General features: G+C 43.4%; 1 protein-coding gene across 1 annotated transcript in view; it reads left to right on the top strand.

Moving 5' to 3' along the window:
• PRKAR2B (protein kinase cAMP-dependent type II regulatory subunit beta) overlaps positions 1-22,206 on the top strand; it is a 193,362-nt gene that overhangs the window by 1,744 nt on the left and 169,412 nt on the right. The window lies entirely within an intron of this gene.

Genomic DNA, 22,206 nt, shown 5'->3' with positions numbered 1-22,206 from the left:
TAATATGTATGTGTCTATATGATATATGTGTGTATAATGTGTGTACGGCTATAATATGTATGTGTCTATATGATATATGTGTGTATAATGTGTGTACAGCTATAATATGTATGTGTATATATCATATATATGTATGTCCGACTATAGGTACAGTATGTGTGTGATGTGTATATATGATATATGTGGGTATGGCTATAATATGTATGTGTCTATATGATATATGTGTGTATAATGTGTGTATGGCTATAATATGTATGTGTATATATCATATGTATGTACGTCTATAGGTACAGTATGTGTGTGATGTGCATATATGATATATGTGGGTACGGCTATAATATGTATGTGTCTATATGATATATGTGTGTATAATGTGTGTACTACAGCTATAATATGTATGTGTATATATCATATATATATACGTCAATAGGTATGTGTTAATATGTCTATATGTGCATATTGTGTGTACAGCTATAAAATGTATCTGTGTATATAATATATGTATATATGACATAAAGATATATGTGTAATGTGTATATATGTGTAAAAGGAACCCATGCAAAATATATTATCGGAAGGATTTTTGTGACTTTGACAAGGGCCAAGTTTGGATTTCTAGTTGACAGGATTCGAATATTTCCCAAACCGCAGATCTTGTGGGGTGCTCCCATAATGCAATCTATAGTGCCTGCCAAGAAAGGACAATTGGTGAACTGGCAGCAGAGACATGCTTGCCAAAGTCCATTGATAAGTGTGAGGAGCTGTGGCTAGCCTGTCTGCTCAAACTGGTGAAAAAAATTCCAGAAAGATAGAAAGGTGTGAGAACAATTTGCACCTCTCAGTTGCCATTTTTGGGCTGTGGATCTGTAGACCAGGATGATGATCTCAGCCTTCAGTCAAAAACACCTACAATGGGCATGTACGCATCAGAAGTGGGACAACGGTGGCCTGTTCTGATGAATCAAGTTTTCATTCATAATTAGAGGATGTCTAGGTTCATTTTTGAAAGAAGATAATTCAAGAGAGGCCGAGTGAAGAACATGATAAGATGTTGACCTGGCCTCCATATTCCTCAGATTCAATCCGATTGAGCATCTTTGGAGAGTGGAATAGCGAGTCCAGTCATGTCTCATGACTTGCAGGACTTTACTAGACACCTCAGAAGAACTGTGGAGTCCAAAGTTCAGAGCTGTTTTGGTTGCATGTAGGTAGACCTACACAGTAAGGGCAGTCTCACACGTCCAGATAATTCCGGTACCGGAAAAATCGGTACTGGAATTATCCGTGTCCGTGTGCCCGTGCGTTTCTGTGGCACATCAGTGTGGCACACGGGCGGCACACGTGTGCCGCCCGTGTGCCCACTTGGTACCACACGCACCGGGCAGGAGACAGCGCTAAAGTTTAGCGCTGTCCCCTGCATCTGGTGCTGAAGCCGCGATTCATATCTTCCCTGCAGCAGCGTTTGCTGTAGAGAAGATATGAATAATCGTGTTTAAAATAAAGATCCATTACCCCACCCCCCTCCCACCCCCTGTGCGCCCCCCCGCTGTTATTAAAATACTCACCCGGCTCTCTCGCTGGTTGGCGCTGCTTCCTGTCCTGGCTGCACCTTCTACGGTATGAGCGGTCACGTGGGGCCGCTCATTTACAGTAATGAATATGCGGCTCCACCCCTATGGGATGTTGCCGCATATTCATGATTGTAATGGGCGGCCCCACGTGACCGCTCATACAGTAGAAGATGCGGCCAGGACAGGAAGCAGCGCCAGCCAGCGAAGGAGCGCTGTCTCCTGCACGGCACACAGACTTTAATGGGTCCGTGTAATCCGTGCGCTCCCACGAACACTGACATGTCTCCGTGTTTGGCACACGGAGACACGGTCCGCATAAAATCAATGACATCTGCACAGATGCATTGATTTCCCTGTGTCTACGTGTGTCAGTGGCTCCGGTACGTGAGGAAACTGTCACCTCACGTACCGGAGCCACTGACGTGTGAAACCGGCCTTAGACACTGTTCACTGGCTTGACTATTTTTAAGCTGATGTAAAAAAAAAGAGCAACATAAAACTCTCCCTCAATGATGCCCCACATGTCCAATTCCAATGCTTATACAGTCTCCATCATTTTCTATTTCCTGGTCCCGTCAATGGCTAAGCAGTATTTTTAGTATTTTCTGCCATCACCAGCGTGTCGAGATGGGACCAGAAAGTAGAGACCAGTAGGGACTGGGATAGTGTTGGGGCATGGGATGTGTGAGGGTGAATATTAGTTCATGATTTTTCTTTATCTAGTATATGCGTATGAAAGAGACTTGTATGATGTATGTATGTGATATGCATGTGCGTGTATGTACGTTTGTTTTTATGTACGTATCTCTGTATAGTGTGTGTATGATATATACGGTATGTGTATGTGTGTCTAATATGTGTGTATTTTCTATTGCCTTCAAAATGTCTACAGTAAACTGGGCAGCTAGTGTGATGTTTTATATATACAAGGAAAAGATAAGTGAGCAGCTTGTCATTCATCATCACCAGAGTCATCTACATTCACATCAGCCACAAGACGCCGAGTAGGATATTGGACAAAGATGGAGAACTGTCTTCTTGTTGAACAGTTACCGTAATTTTGTTAAATTCAGATTTCTAAAAATGTGAATACTATGAATGTCTAAAGTACAATGCATTGCAATGTATGTTATATGGATGGGATCATGACAGTGTGTTTTATTACATGGTGCCGTGCCCGTTACATTACAGTATGGCATATGGACTATCCTGTAATCCATGTATTAAAAATAAACAGGATGATGTGGTTCAGTGTGACCATGACAATATCTATCTATCTATGTATCTATCTGTCTGTACAATAATGTATTATTGCAGTGCTTTCAGTATAACAGTATGTGACACTGTGCTTCAGACTGTAGGCACAATGCTTTGAAATTTACCACTCCCAACTTTCCAAGAGATTCCCAGGGTCAAGAACAGTGTGTGGGCAGATATTGTCATTCACAGGAGCTCACTCTTGGAAAGCAATTTCCGCCACTTGCAATAAACAACCTCTCTGCATTTCCTTATAGGCATCTATTGTGAATACTACATACACATAAATGAATACACACATATTTGAGTTCCGCCTTATTGATAACTGGGCAGCGAATCATGCTCTTAATATGATGATCTCAGGCTTCTTGCTTGCCTATGCCATGAAGTATAAGAAAGAGTATAAGAAGGTGTTTCAGCCTGGCCTCCAGTATAGCTGGCATCTTCCTACAGAGCTATGCAGGAGGCAGACAAAAGATCCAAGAAGCGCGCACCAGCACATTATCCAGCACGCACCAGCACATTATCTGCACATACTACACATGCACTGTATTACATGTAACGCACGTCCGGGTCAGAATTCTTCTTCTACAGGTCGTTTTCTGCTGCAGATTATTTTCTGCACTGTGTGCATTAGAGTTGGAGTATGTGATGCAATAGTCTGCTACAGTCACCATTTTCGGATGATGTTTCTTTGTTATTAAAGTTTGATTTAATGCTACTTAAAGGGAGTCTGTCACCCCCAAAATCGTATGTGAGCTGCGGCCACTGGCATCAGGGGCTTATCTCCAGCATTCTGTAATGCTGTTGATAAGTCCCCGATGTATCCTGAAAGATGAGAAATAAAGGTTATATTATACTCACCCAGGGGCGTTCCCGCTGTGGTCCAGTCCGATGGTTGTCGCGGTGCCGTCCGGCGCCTCCTATCTTCATCAGACAATGTCCTCTTCTTGTCTTCTTGCCACGGCTCCGGCGCAGGCGTACTTTGTCTGCCCTGTTGAGGGCAGAGCAAAGTACTGCAGTGCGCAGGCGCCGGGCCTTTCTGACCTTTCCCGGCACCTGCGCACTGCAGTACTTTGCTCTGCCCTTAACAGGGCAGACAAAGTGCGCCTGCGCTGGAGCCGTGGTAAGAAAACAAGACAAGGACGTTGTCTGATGAAGATAGGAGGCGCCGGACCCGGACCAACACCCCTGGGTGAGTATAATCTAACCTCTTTGTCTCATCTTTTAGGATACATCGGGGGCTTATCTACAGCATTACAGAATGCTGTAGATAAGCCCCTGATGCTGGTGGGGTTACTTCACCCTCCATTTTGGGGGTGACAGGTTCCCTTTAATCACCTCACATTGATCATAGATCTAATAGGTGAATCTATATATCTAACGCACAAAATGTGTGATTGGCTCTCAGTCAGACTGTTCCAGTTGTTCAGAGCAACCAGTCAGAGCTCAGCTTTCGCTTTACCTCAGCAGCTTCAATGTTGAAAGCTGCTCTCTGGTTGCTCTAGGGCCAGGGGTCCCCAACTCCAGTCCTCAAGGCCCACCAACATGTCATGTTTTCAGGATTTCCTTAGTCTTGCCCAGGTAATAATTGCATCACCTGTGCAATGCAAAGGAAATCCTGAAAACATGACCTGTTGGTGGGCCTTGAGGACTGGAGTTGGGGACCCCTGCTCTAGGCAACCAGCACGATCTTACTGTGAGGCAATTTTCATAAATGAGGCCCCAGTTACAGAAGCCCTGCTATGTGTAACACAAGAGATCAGAAAAAAAAAGGTTTTAAAAAATAAATAAAAAAATAAACATTCAAATCACCCCCATTCAAAATAAAACAATAAAAAAGGAAAAATATTGCTGAGTTCAGAAATGCCCGATTTATCGAAATATAAAAATAATTAATCCGATCAGTAAGCAGCATAACAAGAAAAAAAAAATCAAAATACCAGAATTACAGCTTCTTGCTCGCCGCAACATTGCAATAAACTGGAATAACAGGTGATCAAAACATATCTACCCCAATATGGCATCAATAAAAACGTTAGCTTTGCACACAAAAAAATAGCCCTCAGTCAGCCCCAGATCCCGAAAAATGGAGACGCTATGGGTCTCGGAAAATGGCATTTCTTTTTTTTTTTTTTACTAACTTTGACATTTTTTTTCACCATTTAAATAAAAAAGCACCTATAAAGATTTTAATTGTAAATGTTTCACCCTTTGATGTTCTCGGTGCTCTTTTTTTCATTTATCTCACATATGATATGTATCATTGTCCTCTTTTTATATATACTCCATAATTGTAATATGTTACATCTACTAAGGCTACTTTCACACTAGCGTTGTTTGCTGTACGTCGCAAGGCGTCATTTTGGAGAAAAAACGCATCCTGCAAATGTGCCCGCAGGATGCGTTTTTTCTCCATAGACTTGCATTAGCGACGCATTGCGACGTATTGCCACACGTCGCATCCGTCGTGCGACGGATGCGTCGTGTTTTTGGCGGCCGCAACGCACAAACAACGTTCCATGTAACTTTTTTGTGTGTTGAGTCCGCCATTTTCGACCGTGCATGCGCAGCCGGAACTCCGCCTCCTCCTCCCCGGACCTTACAATGGGGCAGCGGATGCGTTGTAAAACTGCATCCGCTGCCCCCGTTGTTCTTTTTGTTCGCAGTTGGCGTCGGGCCGACGCATGGCGACGGCCCCGTACCGACGCTAGTGTGAAAGTAGCCTAAGTTTCCTTAAATGACACAACAGAACTATGTGTGTCTGAAAATGTTGTAATATTATCAATTTCTTCTTATATCCTAATGTTCAATTTACACATGATCTATGTTTTTCTCATAACTTCCACACTTAACCCAAAAGCATCGCTTAAAGCCAGCCAGGGAGCTTTCTAGGTAATTTCCCACGATCTATGAACAGCCAGCAGAGGGCGCCTCACCGCAAATGAAGCTAAATATAGATCATTGATCTATTTTTAGCCTCATTCCCTGGGGTTTTGCAGCGAGGAGCAGCCTGCATTAGCACAGCTCCTTGCTGCAAAATGTTTTAACCCCTTCAGAAGGATTTACATCGTTGGACGTTACAGATCTGCGGAGGGTAAGTATATTGTTGGTTTATTATGTTTTTTTACTCACAGAACGAGGGTCTTCAGTGACTGGATTGGGCGTTGAATAAAATACTGCAACAACCATTGTTTTTATTTCATTAAAATAATTTTAAAAAATGTGTTTGTGTTTTATTTAACCCTTTACTAGTATTGGATTAATAATGGATAGGTGTCATAATTGACGCCTCTCCATTATTAATTAGGCTTAATGTCACCTTACAATAGCAAGGTGGCATTAACCCTTCATTACCCCATATCCCACCGCTACACGGGAATGGGAAGAGAGTGGCCAAGTGCCAGAATAGGCGCATCTTCCAGATGTGCCTTTTCTGGGGTGGCTGGGGGCAGATATTTTTAGCCGGGGGGGGGCCAATAACCGTGGACCCTCTCCAGGCTATTAATATCTGCCCTCAGTCACTGGCTTTACTACTCTGGCGGAGAAAATTGCTCGGGAGCCCACGCCAATTTTTTCCGCCATTTAACCCTTTATTTTAAGAGCTAGAACGGCCAAATTTTGCAGATACACACTACTGACATTAGTAGTGTGGAATCTGCAAAAAAAATGGAGAGAAGACATGGTTTACTGTATCTAAACCATGTCTCAAATCATGTCGGGTTTTAGGAAGAAGGAAAAAGCCGGTAATTGAATTACCGGCTTTCAAGCTGTCTAGCGCTGGAATAAATATTAATATATATACATATATGTGTCTCACTGACATATATATATATATATACCTATTCTATGTGTACACATTTATTCTACCTATTCTACTGTAAGCTGTCAGTGTGATTTTACTGTACACCGCACTGAATTACCGGCTTTTCTCTCTAATATATGTGTCTACTGACATATATATATATATATATATATATATATATATATATACATATATATATATATAGACAGTATATATATATTTTCTTTTCTTTTTGGGACACATGGATCACTTCTATAGCGGTATGTTGGTTTTGCTAGCCTGCGAGAAAACCACGCAGTACGGATGCCATACGGATTACATACGGAGGATGCCATGCGCAAAAAACGCTGACACACCCTGCCTACGGAGGAGCTACGGACCACTTTTTTCGGGACTTTTCAGCGTATTACGGCCGTAATATACGGACCGTATTGTTTTACGCTGTGTGTGACGCCGGCCTTACCAGTAGTGAGAATGCAGCCCATGCAGCCTTTTCCTTGCCTGCAGCAAATGGAGAAATTCCCTTTCTTGAAGAAGCTTACGAATCCGAGGTCCAATAAAAGACTCCTTCCTTTTTCTTTGCTTCACTCAACCTTGGAAATGTATCAATGAGATGCTTGAATGCTTTATATTTTTATCCATTGCCTTTACCTAGTTCTTCATTAGGCCCAACTTGACATGCAATGGTGGTAACAAAATGTTATATTGGCCAACAAGTGCTGGATGCCACACTTTTTTCCTCCCTGGCTGAAGTGAATGACGGAGAGGGCAGTCTGTTTTATTGTAGTGATATTCTCTTACATGACTATCCCACTCACACAGAAAGCAGCAATATATTGTGTATCCCCCTGGAGACCAAGTAAGAGGGCAACCGCCTTTAGATCACCACAGAGTGGCCACAAATGTTGGTCATAGTTCAGGCACCTCAGCAGCTGTTTCATGTTGTCATAGGTTTTACCATATTCCTGTAAAAAAAAAAAAAAAGAATTAAAAGGTCCTTCGCGCAATGCATTCCTGGGAACGGAAGCCGCTGCGTGCACCGCTGAGAGCCGGGACGACTCCCTGGGCCATCAGATGGTAAGTATATCCCTATTTTTTATTTTAATTATTTTTTTTACAGGAATACGGTACCCAGGGCCTGGAGGAGAGTCTCCTCTCCTCCAGACCCTGTTTACCATCCGAGACTGCTCCCCGCACTATATGCGGCGACCGCAGAGCTCCGCACACGTCGTATAAGACGACACCCAGTGTATAAGACGACCCCCGACTTTTTAGAAGATTTTCAGGGGTTAAAAAGTTGTCTTATACACCTGAAATACGGTAAGTGCATTGCTGTTATGCAGCAAGACCTCTTTTAGAATTATTTTGGACAAATCGATGAAGAGCCTCCATTCCTCTGGATTATGACTTATCTTCAGGTCTTCCATTACACTGTTTATGTTGTTGCATGACACAAGATCGCCCTCCATGATGAAGCATTGGATAAGATCTTTATCACGGTTGTGGGTTATCTTTCTCAGCTCTGGTGCATGCCACATCTGAAAACTCTTATTGTATCACAACTGCTGCACCCAGTGAACTAAGGCCGGGTTCACATTAGCGTATCTGTGCGCAGCGTATGATCCGCATAGATCCGTATGCGTCATGCGTACATATCTTAAACATGGTGTATGCAGGGACATGCGTTTGCATGCGGATGCATACGCATTCGTTGTTTTGCGGTGTCCAGCCAACGCAACATGTTGCATTTTTTACTCGTCAAATATTGAGCACTCATGCGCATGCGGATGAGTGCGTAAAAAGACGCATTACTGTCTATTGGAGCGCATTGGTAAGCAAGGACATGCGTACACATGCGTTCGATACGCATGCGTACTTCAGACTGTTCATGTCCAGGAAACGTCACCACCTTCACCATGCGCATAAACAACACAAAAGCATTCCAAAATGCATTTAAACGCATACACATGCAGCAGGGTTTTTTTTTGCATCATGCGTAAGGTGATGCAGAGGTGTAAGCATGCGTTTTGGTATGCGTTTGCGCATGCAGATAATATGCTTTGCACAGAAACGCTAATGTGAACCTAGCCTTAGTGATACATCGTTGGATTCAAGGTCTCTTTTCTTACATTATGCTGCTCTCAGATGAGCTAGTAAAAACCTGGTGACAGGTTCCTTTAAAACTCCAGAGGTAACATATTAATATAGTAACATAGTTATCAAGGGCGAGAAAAGACATTTGTCCATCCAGTTCAGCCTATATTCAGTTAGAATAAATCCCCAGATCTACGTCCTTCTACAGAACCTAATAACTGTAAGATACAATATTGTTATGCTCCAAAAATATTTAGAATTGAGAGTCCTCAGTGGTTGATACCTCTTAATGGCTAACTGAAAAGATGGTAATAAATTGCAAGCTTTCGAGACTACACAGGTCTCTTCATCAGGCAAAGACTAAAACAAATTCTGAAGAATCACATATTTATGCACTACATAAATATACTACTATACTACACTACACAAAGCTTGCAATTTATTACCATCTTTTCAGTTAGCCATTAAAAGGTATCAACCACTGAGGACTCTCAATTGTAAATATTTTTCTATCTACTGGCTAACACGGTACCAAGATATATTTCTTTCCTGTTATGCTCCAGGAAGACATCCAGGCCTCTCTTGAGCCCCTCGACTGAGTTCGCCATCACCACCTCCTCAGGCAAAGGAATTCCAGATTCTCACTGCCCTAACAGTAAAGAATCCTCTTCTATGTTGGTGGAAAAACCTTCTCTCCCCCAGATGCAGAGAATGCCCCCTTGTGACGATCACCTTCATTGGTATAAACAGATCCTCGGAGAGATATTTGTATTGTGCCATTATATACTTATACATGGTTATTAGATTGCCCCTCAGTCGTATTTTTTCTAGACTAAATAATCCTAATTTTGCTAGTCTCTCTGGGTATTGCAGTTCCCCCATCCCCTTTATTAATTTTGTTTCCCTCCTTTATACTCACTCTAGTTCCATTATATCCTTCCTGAGCACCGGTGCCCAAAACTATACACAGTACTCTATGTGCGGTCTAACTAGGGATTTGTACAGAGGCAGTATAATGCTCTCATCATGTGTATCCAGACCTCTTTTAATGCACCCCATGATCCTGTTTGCCTTGGCAGCCGCTGCCTGGCACTGGCTGCTCCAGGTAAGTTTATCATTAACTAGGATCCCCAAGTCCTTCTCCATGTCAGATTTACCCAGTGGTTTCCCGTTCAGTGTGTAATGGTGATATTGATTCCTTCTTCCCATGTGTATAACCTTACATTTATCATTATTAGACCACATCTGCCACCTTTCAGCCCAAGTTTCCAACTTATCCAGATCCATGTGTAACAGAATACTATCTTCTCTTGTATTGACTGCTTTACATAGTTTTGTATCATCTGTAAATATTGATATTTTACTGTGTAAACCTTCTACCAGATCGTTACTAAATATGTTGAAGAGAACAGGTCCCAATACCGACCCCTGCGGTACCCCACTGGTCACAGCGACCCAGTTAGAGACTATACCATTTATAACCACCCTCTGCTTTCTATCACTAAGCCAGTTACTAACCCATTTACACACATTTTCCCCCAGACCAAGCATTCTCATTTTGTGTACCAACCTCTTGTGCGGCACGGTATCAAACGCTTTGAAAAAATCGAGATATACCACGTCCAATGACTCACCGTGGTCCAGTCTATAGCTTACCTCTTCATAAAAACTGATTAGATTGGTTTGACAGGAGCGATTTCTCATAAACCCATGCTGATATGGAGTTAAACAGTTATTCTCATTGAGATAATCCAGAATAACATCCCTCAGAAACCCTTCAAATATTTTACCAACAATAGAGGTTAGACTTACTGGCCTATAATTTCCAGGTTCACTTTTAGAGCCCTTTTTGAATATTGGTACCACATTTGCTATGCGCCAGTCCTGTGGAACAAACCCCGTCGCTATAGAGTCCCTAAAAATAAGAAATAATGGTTTATCTATTACATTACTTAGTACTTGTGGGTGTATGCCATCCAGACTCGGAGGTATTTGTCAGATCGGTAAACAGCGTAACAATAGAAAAAAGTCAAAGAGACAGAATTACCTTTTCTTTCCGGCCGTCGCAACATTGCAGTAAGAGGTGATCAGAGCATTGCATGTATTCCAAATGGTATCAATAAAAATGTCAGCTCGGTGTGCAAAAAAATCATCCCCAGCCCAAGATCACAAAAAATGGAGACATTGGCTACCTGTCTTGGAAAATGGCAAAATAAGCAATTTTTTTTTCCTTACAAATTTTGGATTTTTTCACCACTTAAATAAAAAAAAGAACCTAGACATATTTGGTGTCTACAAACTTGTAATGACCTGGAGAATCATATTGAAAGGTCAGTTTTAGCATTTGGTGAACATTGTAAAAAAACACAAAAAACAATTGTGGAATTGCAATTTTTTTTTTGCAATTTCACCGCACTTGGAATTTTTTTTACCATTTCCTAGTAAATTATATGGTAAAATCAATGGTGTCGTTCAAAAGTACTACTTGTTTCTCAAAACACAAACCCTCACATGGCCATATTGATGGAAAAACCAAAAAGTTATGGCTCTGGGAAGAAGAAGGATAAAAAACAAAAGCTTGGTAGGGTTTATGGGATTGCGCCCAATGCCTTTCTGAGTACTGACTATGCCTGTAGCCTGTTTATCAAATGTTATAGTCTGGTGTTATATGTACTATATCAGACTGTTTGTTGCATATTTTCATGTGATGTCTTTGCAGCATGGAATTAAAGGGAATCTGTGAGCAGGGTTTGCTATTTAATCTGACAGCAGCATAATATAGGGCAAGAGAGCCTGATTCCAGGGATGTATCACTTTTATGCTGTGTGCTGTTATTTCAATACAAACAGTATTTATCAACTGAAGTTATCACTGCCAGGCTAAAACTCATGTGCAGGTCAGTCTAGCTAATCTGTGTAACCCAGCCCTAACCACTGATTGGCACACAGAAAGCTTCCAATCCGTGACATTCTGACCATTTCTACATCTACAATAGAGAAAACAGGGATTCTATCAAAATGGCACCAAGAAGCCCAGTAAGTGATACATCCCTGGAATCAGGTTCACTGTCCTTATATGATAAATAAATGTGTTTCTCTGCCTTTTATTACATTAAATACATTACATCTTCATAACTCAATGGATATGGATGCCGACTGATTTATAGAACTGGAAACAGAGGGCTAGCACTCAGCTAAGGGAGTTGGACGGTGCTTGTAAAAGGGACTGATTGTCCCAATAGTCAATTAAAAATACTGCACTCGTCAAAATGAAGTTTTATGCTTAATAGTGTAATTTTATTTGCAACAAGTGATTTGTAGTGACATGCTCAGACACGGCAGTGTCAGCACCTGCAGCTGTACCACCACCGCTTGGCGGCTGCCTTGTACCTCACAGACTGGCAATACTTCTTATGCATCACTAGGGGACACAATAGCATAGGTTCCCCTGCACAGTGCGACTATGTGACCAAGGCTACTAAATTGGCTGAAACTTTTTTGCTTGTCGCTACAAATGACTTGTTGCAAATAAAAATTACTCTATTAAGCATAAAACTTCATTTTGACGAGTGCAGTATTTTTCGGAATCATTGATTTATAGAACTGTCTTTTTTCTAGGATACTGAACACTTAGGCAGGCGTCACACACAGCGTATGAAAATACGGTCCGTATATTATGGCCGTAATACGCTGAAAAGTCCCGAAAATAGTGGTCCGTAGCTCCTCCGCAGGCAGGGTGTGTCACCGTTTTTTGCGCATGGCATCCTCCGTATGTAATCCGTATGGCAGCCGTAATGCGTGTTTTTATCGCAGGCTTGCAAAACCGACATACGGCTATACAAGGGATCCATGTGTTAAAAAAAACAACATATATACTGTCTCTCTCTCTCTCTCTCTCTCTATATATATATATATGTCAGGGAGACACATATATGTATATATATTATTACTTCATACAGCGCTAGATAGCAGAAAGCCGGTAATTCAATTACCGGCTTTTGCTTTCTCCTTCCTAAACCCGACATGATATGAGACCTGGTTTACATACAGTAAACCATCTCATATCACCATTTTTTTGCATATTCCACACTACTAATGTTAGTAGTGTGTATGTGCAAAATTTGGCCGTTCTAGCTATTAAATTAAAGGGTTAAATGGCGGAAAAAATTGGCGTGGGCTCCCGCACAATTTTCTCCGCCAGAGTAGTAAAGCCAGTGACTGAGGGCAGATATTAATAGCCTGGAGAGGGTCCACGGTTATTGCCCCCCCCGGCTAAAAACACCTGCCCCCAGCCACCCCAGAAAAGGCACATCTGGAAGATGCGCCTATTCTGGCACTTGGCCACTCTCTTCCCATTCCCGTGTAGCAGTGGGATATGGGGTAATGAAGGGTTAATGCCACCTTGCTATTGTAAGGTGACATTAAGCCAAATTAATAATGGAGAGGTGTCAATTATGACACCTATCCATTATTAATCCAATAGTAGTAAAGGGTTAAACCCCCCTCCCCCCCCCCCTCCCCGCTGTTATTAAAATACTCACCCGGCTCCCTCGCTGGCTAGCGCAGCTTCCTGTCCTGGCCACATCTACTGTATGAACGGTCACGTGAGGCCGCCCATTACAATCATGAATATGCGGCTCCACCTCCCATAGGGGTGGAGCCGCATATTCATTACTGTAAATGAGCGGCCCCACGTGACCGCTCATACAGTAGAAGGTGCGGCCAGGACAGGAAGCAGCGCCAGCCAGCGAGGGAGACGGGTGAGTATTTTAATAACAGTGGGGGGGCGCACAGGGGGTGGGAGGGGGCTGGGCACATGGAGCTTTATTTTAAACACGATTATTCATATCTTCTCTACAGCAAACGCTGCTGCAGGGAAGATATGAATCGCGGCTTCAGCACCAGATGCACGGGACAGCGCTAAACTTTAGTGCTGTCTCCCGCATGGTGCGTGTGGTACCCAGTGGGCACACGGGCGGCACACGTGTGCCACACTGATGTGCCACAGAAACGCATCGGCACACGGACACGGATAATTCCGGTACCGATTTTTCCGGTACCGGAATTATCTGGACGTGTGAGACTGCCCTTAGGCCTGTCCCACAAGTCCAGATAATTCCGGTACCGGAAAAATCAGTACCGGAATTATCCGTGTCCGTGTGCTTACGTAGCACATGAGTGTGGCACACGAGCGGGGTCACAGCTTAGGCTACGTTCACATTAGCGTTGCGCGCCGGTGCGTCGGCGACACAACGGCGACGCAACGCACGACGCACCAAAAACGCGCGCAAAAACGCTGCGTTTTGCGACGCGTGCGTCGTTTTTTGACGAAAATCGGACGCACGAAAAATGCAACTTGTTGCATTTTCTTGCGTCCGATGCTAGCGTCGGAAACGACGCACGTGTCGAAAAACGCTAACAAAAAAACGCACGCGTCCCCTATGTTAAACATAGGGGCGCGTCACCGCTGCGTCGCCGACGCACCAGCGACGCACATTAGCGTAACGCTAATGTGAACGTAGCCTTAGCCATACTTGTGTAGCTGTTGGCCAGTCCTTTCAACCAGCAAATTAACATAATCAGTTGTTTTAGAGACAAATGACTTGAAAGCTAGACAAACCAGAGCTCTAACTAGTGATTTGTACCATTTTCATTTCCTTCTAGTCAGATCTAACAATTATGTGATCAAGTAATGTGTGTAAACTCTAGGCAGACTCGGGATTTGCTGGAGAAATTTCTGCATCATATCTACATCTTTTGGCAGAATTTTTTTTTGCCCACTCAATCTGCAGCAAAACCATGAAAAGAATCGATCAGACTCACCGTATTTTTCAGATTGTAAGACGCATTTTTTCCCCAAAAAATTTTGTGGGGAAATGGGGATGCGTCTTATAATCTGAATTGTAGCTGCGGTAGAGCTTACTGGCTGCGGTGGAGCGGGGTCCCAGGGTCGCTGCTGCAGGAAGCTTCTGGTGGTGGCAGGAGTGGGGTGATGCTGTGTGTCCCATGCTGGTAGGACGGGGTGTTCGGTGGTGCTGGGTTACGTGGACATTTTGTGAAAGTCCAGAGCCCCGCACTTTCCATTCTCTTCAATACAGTGGACTTTGCGAAAATGGCTGCTGGAGGCGACACATGCACAGGTTAAGATCTCGGCACCGAGAACTTGACTCTTGAGATCGTGACTCGTGAGATCTCAACTGCGCATGCACCGCCTCCAGCGGCCATTTTCCCCGGGGTCCACCACATTCAGAAGTATGTAAGGTGTGGGGCTCCGGACTTCCAAAAAATGTCGGCAGAGTACCCGCACCGCTGAACATCCTGTCCTACCAGCCTGGGGCCCGCAGCATCTCCGCCATCTTCCTGCAGCCGCGACCCTGCCATCTGAGACCTCGCTCCACCGCTGCTGTCCTCCCAGGTAATCTACTGTAAAAGCGGATTATGACACACACCACCATTTTATTATAAAAAATGTTTTCCCTGTTTTTTAATAATCCTGTGCGTTTTGTAATCCACAATATATGGTAAATCTGCAAGGAAATATTTATCAACATGTGCATGAGACTTCATGAATCTCATTCACTTTGCTGGTAATAGAAAACCTTCAGATTTTGTAATAAAACTGGTCAGAAAAAAAACGCCATAGAAACGCAACGTGTGCATAGATCCTAAAGATCTGTGTTCACTGTAGGAGTGCAGTAGCGGAAGTGCTCCCATTAGCGCTCGCTTTATCATGAACAAGCAGACTAAACAGGGTGTGTGCGACAGAGTGTACACACTATGGCCGTCCCTGTTCTCCCTCCTTCCTTTTTTTAATGCCGTTCGTTACTGTAATTAGATCCGGAAGTGCAGTGAGCAGGGTCAGAAGAATGGAGACAGAGAGGAGAATGTGTGCAGCCGCACACACGTCAGCAGCATTTAGACACCAATCGCTATGGGAAGCAAGTACTGTCGATCACAAGTGGAGGAAGGGCCCCAATATAAGGAGGAGTAACGGGGCGCAAAACTCTTGGCCACACCAAGGGTGCATGGAGGCTACCTCATTTTCATATGGATTAAAAGTTATTTTCTCAGACACTGTACCGTAAGGCCCCTTTCCCACGTCCGTTTTTCATGTCCATATGTGGTCATTTTTTTTTAGCACTGCAACTACGGGCACACGCAAACCCATTGTATTTAATGGCGGTACACACTTGTCAGGTTTTTCACACGGACCGTGTGTCTATGTGAAAAACCCACACATGTCCGTTTTCTATCAGCAGAACGGGTTGCAAAACGTCATGCACACTGATGACACACGAATAACACCCGTGCGTCATCAGTGTGATACCTACCGGCACCTGGGAAAAAGCCGTACAGTTTGCGCAGTTTCCAGGTGCTGCAGACAGCTGTGGTCATTGTCGCCTGTTCTCCCTGAGATCAACGCCACCAAGTGACAATGATGGGAGTTGTATTCAGCACCCACTGTGTACATCGTCTGTAACATTAAGAATTAAATTTAAAAAATTGATGTGGACTCCTTTGTAATTTTGATAACCAGCAGTGGGAAAGCCCATGGCTGAGGGCTGAGGTTACTAATCTGAGAAAGCGGACAATATCCCAAAAGGTTCCCAGGCTATAAATAACAGCTCACAGCTGTTTTCTTAGCCTTTACTGGTTAGTTTACAGGGAACCACAAAAAAAATGACATAGGGTGTAAATTCTAATCAGCAAACGCTAAGCAGACAGCTGTGGGCTGATATTAATAGCCAGGGAAGAGGCCTTGGATATTGGCCCCCCTCCCAGGCCACCAGCATCAGCCCTAGGGTTGGGGTTGATGAAAAGCTTTGTATTGACAGCTGACATCTAGCTCAGAGGTTAGTAATGGAGACATGTCTATAAGGCCGGCTTCACACTTGCGAGTTTTACGGACGTAAGAGCGCAGAAACTACGTCCGTAAAACTCGCAAAAAATACGGCACAATTATTCTCTATGCCCCTGCTCCTATCTGCCGTATTTTACTGATCAGTATTATACGGCTTTCTACGGCCGTACAAAATCGCAGCATGCTGCGTTTGTCACCGTACTGCGCAAGAAATACGCCAATGAAAGTCTATGGAAGCGTGAAAAATACGGATTACACACGGACAAGCAGTGTGACTTGCGAGAAATACGCAGCGCTGTTAGAGAGAAAAGCCGGTAATTCAGTGCGGTATACAGTAAAATCACACTGACAGCTTACAGTAGAATAGGTAGAATAAATGTGTACACATAGAATAGGTATATATATACAGTGGGGCAAAAAAGTATTTAGTCAGTCAGCAATAGTGCAAGTTCCACCACTTAAAAAGATGAGAGGCGTCTGTAATTTACATCATAGGTAGACCTCAACTATGGGGGACAAACTGAGAAAAAAAAATCCAGAAAATCACATTGTCTGTTTTTTTATCATTTTTTTTGCATATTATGGTGGAAAATAAGTATTTGGTCAGAAACAAAATTTCATCTCAATACTTTGTAATATATCCTTTGTTGGCAATGACAGAGGTCAAACGTTTTCTGTAAGTCTTCACAAGGTTGCCACACACTGTTGTTGGTATGTTGACCCATTCCTCCATGCAGATCTCCTCTAGAGCAGTGATGTTTTTGGCTTTTCGCTTGGCAACACGGACTTTCAACTCCCTCCAAAGGTTTTCTATAGGGTTGAGATCTGGAGACTGGCTAGGCCACTCCAGGACCTTGAAATGCTTCTTACGAAGCCACTCCTTCGTTGCCCTGGCGGTGTGCTTTGGATCATTGTCATGTTGAAAGACCCAGCCACGTTTCATCTTCAATGCCCTTGCTGATGGAAGGAGGTTTGCACTCAAAATCTCACGATACATGGCTCCATTCATTCTTTCATGTACCCGGATCAGTCGTCCTGGCCCCTTTGCAGAGAAACAGCCCCAAAGCATAATGTTTCCACCACCATGCTGTACAGTTGTAATAGTGTTTGATGGATGCAACTCAGTATTCTTTTTCCTCCAAACACGACAAGTTGTGTTTCTACCAAACAGTTCCAGTTTGGTTTCATCAGACCATAGGACAGTCTCCCAAAACTCCTCTGGATCATCCAAATGCTCTCTAGCAAACTTCAGACGGGCCCGGACATGTACTGGCTTAAGCAGTGGGACACGTCTGGTACTGCAGGATCTGAGTCCATGGTGGCGTAGTGTGTTACTTATGGTAGGCCTTGTTACATTGGTCCCAGCTCTCTGCAGTTCATTCACTAGGTCCCCCCGCATGGTTCTGGGATTTTTGCTCACCGTTCTTGTGATCATTCTGACCCCATGGGGTGGGATTTTGCGTGGAGCCCCAGATCGAGGGAGATTATCAGTGGTCTTGTATGTCTTCCATTTTCTAATTATTGCTCCCACTGTTGATTTCTTCACTCCAAGCTGGTTGGCTATTGCAGATTCAGTCTTCCCAGCCTGGTGCAGGGCTACAATTTTGTTTCTGGTGTCCTTTGACAGCTCTTTGGTCTTCACCATAGTGGAGTTTGGAATCAGACTGTTTGAGGGTGTGCACAGGTGTCTTTGTATACTGATAACAAGTTTAAACAGGTGCCATTACTACAGGTAATGAGTGGAGGAAAGAGGAGACTCTTAAAGAAGAAGTTACAGGTCTGTGAGAGCCAGAAATCTTGATTGTTTGTTTCTGACCAAATACTTATTTTCCACCATAATATGCAAAAAAAAATGATAAAAAAACAGACAATGTGATTTTCTGGATTTTTTTTTCTCAGTTTGTCTCCCATAGTTGAGGTCTACCTATGATGTAAATTACAGACGCCTCTCATCTTTTTAAGTGGTGGAACTTGCACTATTGCTGACTGACTAAATACTTTTTTGCCCCACTGTATATATATGTCAGTGAGACACATATATGTATATATATTAATATTTTTTCCAGAGCTATACCGCTTGAAAGCCGGTAATTCAATTACCGGCTTTTTCTTTCTCCTTCCTAAAACCCGACATGATTTGAGACATGGTTTACATACAGTAAACCATGTCTTCTCTCCATTTTTTTTGCAGATTCCACACTACTAATGTCAGTAGAGTGTATCTGCAAAATTTGGCCGTTCTAGCTCTTAAAATAAAGGGTTAAATGGCGGAAAAAATTGGCGTGGGCTCCCGAGCAATTTTCTCCGCCAGAGTAGTAAAGCCAGTGACTGAGGGCAGATATTAATAGCCTGGAGAGGGTCCATGGTTATTGGCCCCCCCCCTGGCTAAAAATATCTGCCCCCAGCCACCCCAGAAAAGGCACATCTGGAAGATGCGCCTATTCTGGCACTTGGCCACTCTCTTCCCATTCCCGTGTAGCGGTGGGATATGGGGTAATGAAGGGTTAATGCCACCTTGCTATTGTAAGGTGACATTAAGCCTAATTAATAATGGAGAGGCGTCAATTATGACACCTATCCATTATTAATCCAATTGTAGTAAAGGGTTAAATAAAACACAAACACATTATTTAAAATTATTTTAATGAAATAAAAACAATGGTTGTTGGAGTATTTTATTCTACGCCCAATCCAGTCACTGAAGACCCTCGTTCTGTGAAAGAAAAAACATAATAAACCAACAATATACTTACCCTCCGCAGATCTGTAACGTCCAACGATGTAAATCCTTCTGAAGGGGTTAAAACATTTTGCAGCAAGGAGCTTTGCTAATGCAATGCTGCTCCTCGCTGCAAAACCCCGGGGACAGTATATATATATTTTTTTTTCTTTTTGGGACACATGGATCATTTCTATAGCGGTATGTTGGTTTTGCAAGCCTGCGAGAAAACCACGCAGTACGGATGCCATACGGATTACATACGGAGGATGCCATGCGCAAAAAACGCTGACACACCCTGCCTACGGAGGAGCTACGGACCACTATTTTCGGGACATTTCAGCGTATTACGGCCGTAATATACGGACCGTATTTTCATACGCTGAGTGTGAAGCCGGCCTAAGACACCCCCATTACTGACCCCATAGTCATATTTTAAAAAAGACACAGCAAGAATAAAGTTCTTTAATTGAAATAAACAAGCTCTCCCGCATGGAAGATTTTTTGGCTCTTCTCTAAAATAATGCTCTTCAAATATCTCCTTTAAAAGACTTTATCCCGGATGAAACAGCAATGACTAAGATTCTGCTGTCTGTATCTTATTAAGTAAGGAAGATTTCATGGAAAGTGACACTTTGTCTACAGCTCTCCAACAAGTTACTGTTCTACATATGGGATTTCACCCACCCATGTTCACTTGAAGTTATTTATGGTAGTTTTTAATTTCAGAGGCCAGATGTACAGTGTTGGGGAAATGATGTCATGAATTTCCAGTAACAGTTTGTAATATTAAAAAATATATCTTTATATGCATAAATGGGCAAATTTACTAATCCAGTGAATGTAATAGTGTAAAATTAGACTAGACAATCTTAAAATGCACCAAAATAATCAGAGTGACTAAAGCTGGGTGATAAAAGTGGTTAAACTTTGTGACTATCTAGTCCAACTTTACTTCATCTCATAGTTGGCCTTTTTTCAGACCACTTTTTAAAGGGACCCTAATAGCATCCCCTGCTGACCAAGTCAACTGTATATTCTTATTGTTCATATGAGGTAGAAGGTGCCAAAACCAATTTTGTAGCTGTTGTGGTGATATGCTAATTAGTGGGTGACTTTTTGCGCTGGCGTTGTGTTTCACAGACTTAAGGTACCTTCACACTGAGCGACACTGCAGCGATACCGACAACGATGTCGATCGCTGCAGCATCGCTGTTTGGTCGCTGGAGAGCTGTCACACAGACAGCTCTCCAGCGACCAATGATGCCGGTACCAGGGTAAACATCGGGTTACTAAGCGCAGGGCTGCGCTTAGTAACCCGATGTTTACCCTGGTTACCATCGTAAAAGAAAAAAAACCAAACACTACATACTTACATTCCGCTGTCTGTCCCCCGCTGTGCTTCTCTGCACTGGCTGTGAACACAGCGGCCGGAAAGCAGAGCGGTGACGTCACCACTCTGCTTTCCGGCTGGCTGGCGCTCACAGCCAGTGCAGAGAAGCACAGCGGGGGACAGACAGCGGTAGGTAAGTATGTAGTGTTTGTTTTTTTTAACTTTTATGCTGGTAACCAGGGTAAACATCGGGTTACTAAGCGCGGCCCTGCGCTTAGTAACCCGATGTTTACCCTGGTTACCAGTGGAGACATCGCTGAATCGGCGTCACACACGCCGATTCAGCGATGTCTGCAGGGAGTCCAGCGACGAAATAAAGTGCTGGACTTTCTGCAGCGACCAACGACATCACAGCAGGATTCTGATCGCTGCTGCGTGTCAAACTGAACGATATCGCTAGCCAGGACGCTGCAACGTCACGGATCGCTAGCGATATCGTTCAGTGTGAAGGTACCTTTATTGTCCCACTAATCATGTTATAATGCCTTTGTGTGCATAGCATGATTTGCAAGATTGGCATCACTGCTGGCTCTTTGCAAATTTCTGCAAATCTCTCCTTGACTATGTGAAGTAAGCATATTGCCCCCACCCTACCCCCTATCTCATCGATACACTGCGCATGTCTAGGAGGGCTGCGGTGACACAGGGCTCAGACAGCCGTTAACCTCCAGCTCCGCAAATCTAGCAGCTGACTGTGTCCTACGTCAATGCTGCCTCCCTGCGATGAAGCCGGGGTGCGTACACTTGGCTTACTGCACACGGTCAGGGAGATGGTGGTGTCGTTGTTCTAGCAAATTATGTTACCCACTCCCATAGGGGCGTGATAACGTGATTAGTGGGATGATTAGCCTGGGGATAAGTAAGCCTCCACAAGGAGGTACCCACTATCTAGCATAATGCCACCGCGGTTGTAAAATAGTTTTTTTTGCATACGCAGTAATCAATAAATACATGGTGGTGGTTTGGGGTTGCTGGGGAAGCGGTCATGCTCCCTTTAAATGGAATCGGTCACCTTTTTGAGATTTTGAGTTATTACTATGGGCATGGGACTTCTAATGGCTTGCTTTCAACAATGGGTTTCTTCTTGCCACTCTTCCGCAAAGGCCAGAATTGTGGAGCATAGCAGTCCTGAGCTGTGATCTCTGCATCTCCTTCAGAGTGACCATGGGCCTTTTGACTGCCTGCTCTCCTTCCTTGTGATGTCAGTTAGATGGACAGCTATGTCCTGGTAGATTTTCAGCTGTGCCATACTCCTTCCATTTTTGGGTGATGGATTGAACAGTGCTCTGTGAGATGTTCAGAGCTTGGGCAATTTTTTTTAACCTATTCCTTGTTTACTCTTCTCCACAACTTTATCCCTGACCTGTCTGGTGTGTTTCTTGGTTTTCTTGATGCTGTTTGATCCCTAATATTCTCAAACAAATTTCTGAGGCCTTCACAGAACAGATGTAGTAAAACTGAGAACACATTTCACACAGGTAGACTAAATTTACCAATTATTTGACTT

This window comes from Ranitomeya imitator, chromosome 4 (assembly GCF_032444005.1).
Source record: "Ranitomeya imitator isolate aRanImi1 chromosome 4, aRanImi1.pri, whole genome shotgun sequence".
NCBI classification, from domain to species: Eukaryota; Metazoa; Chordata; class Amphibia; order Anura; family Dendrobatidae; genus Ranitomeya; species Ranitomeya imitator.
This window is presented reverse-complemented; position numbering and strand designations above follow the sequence as displayed.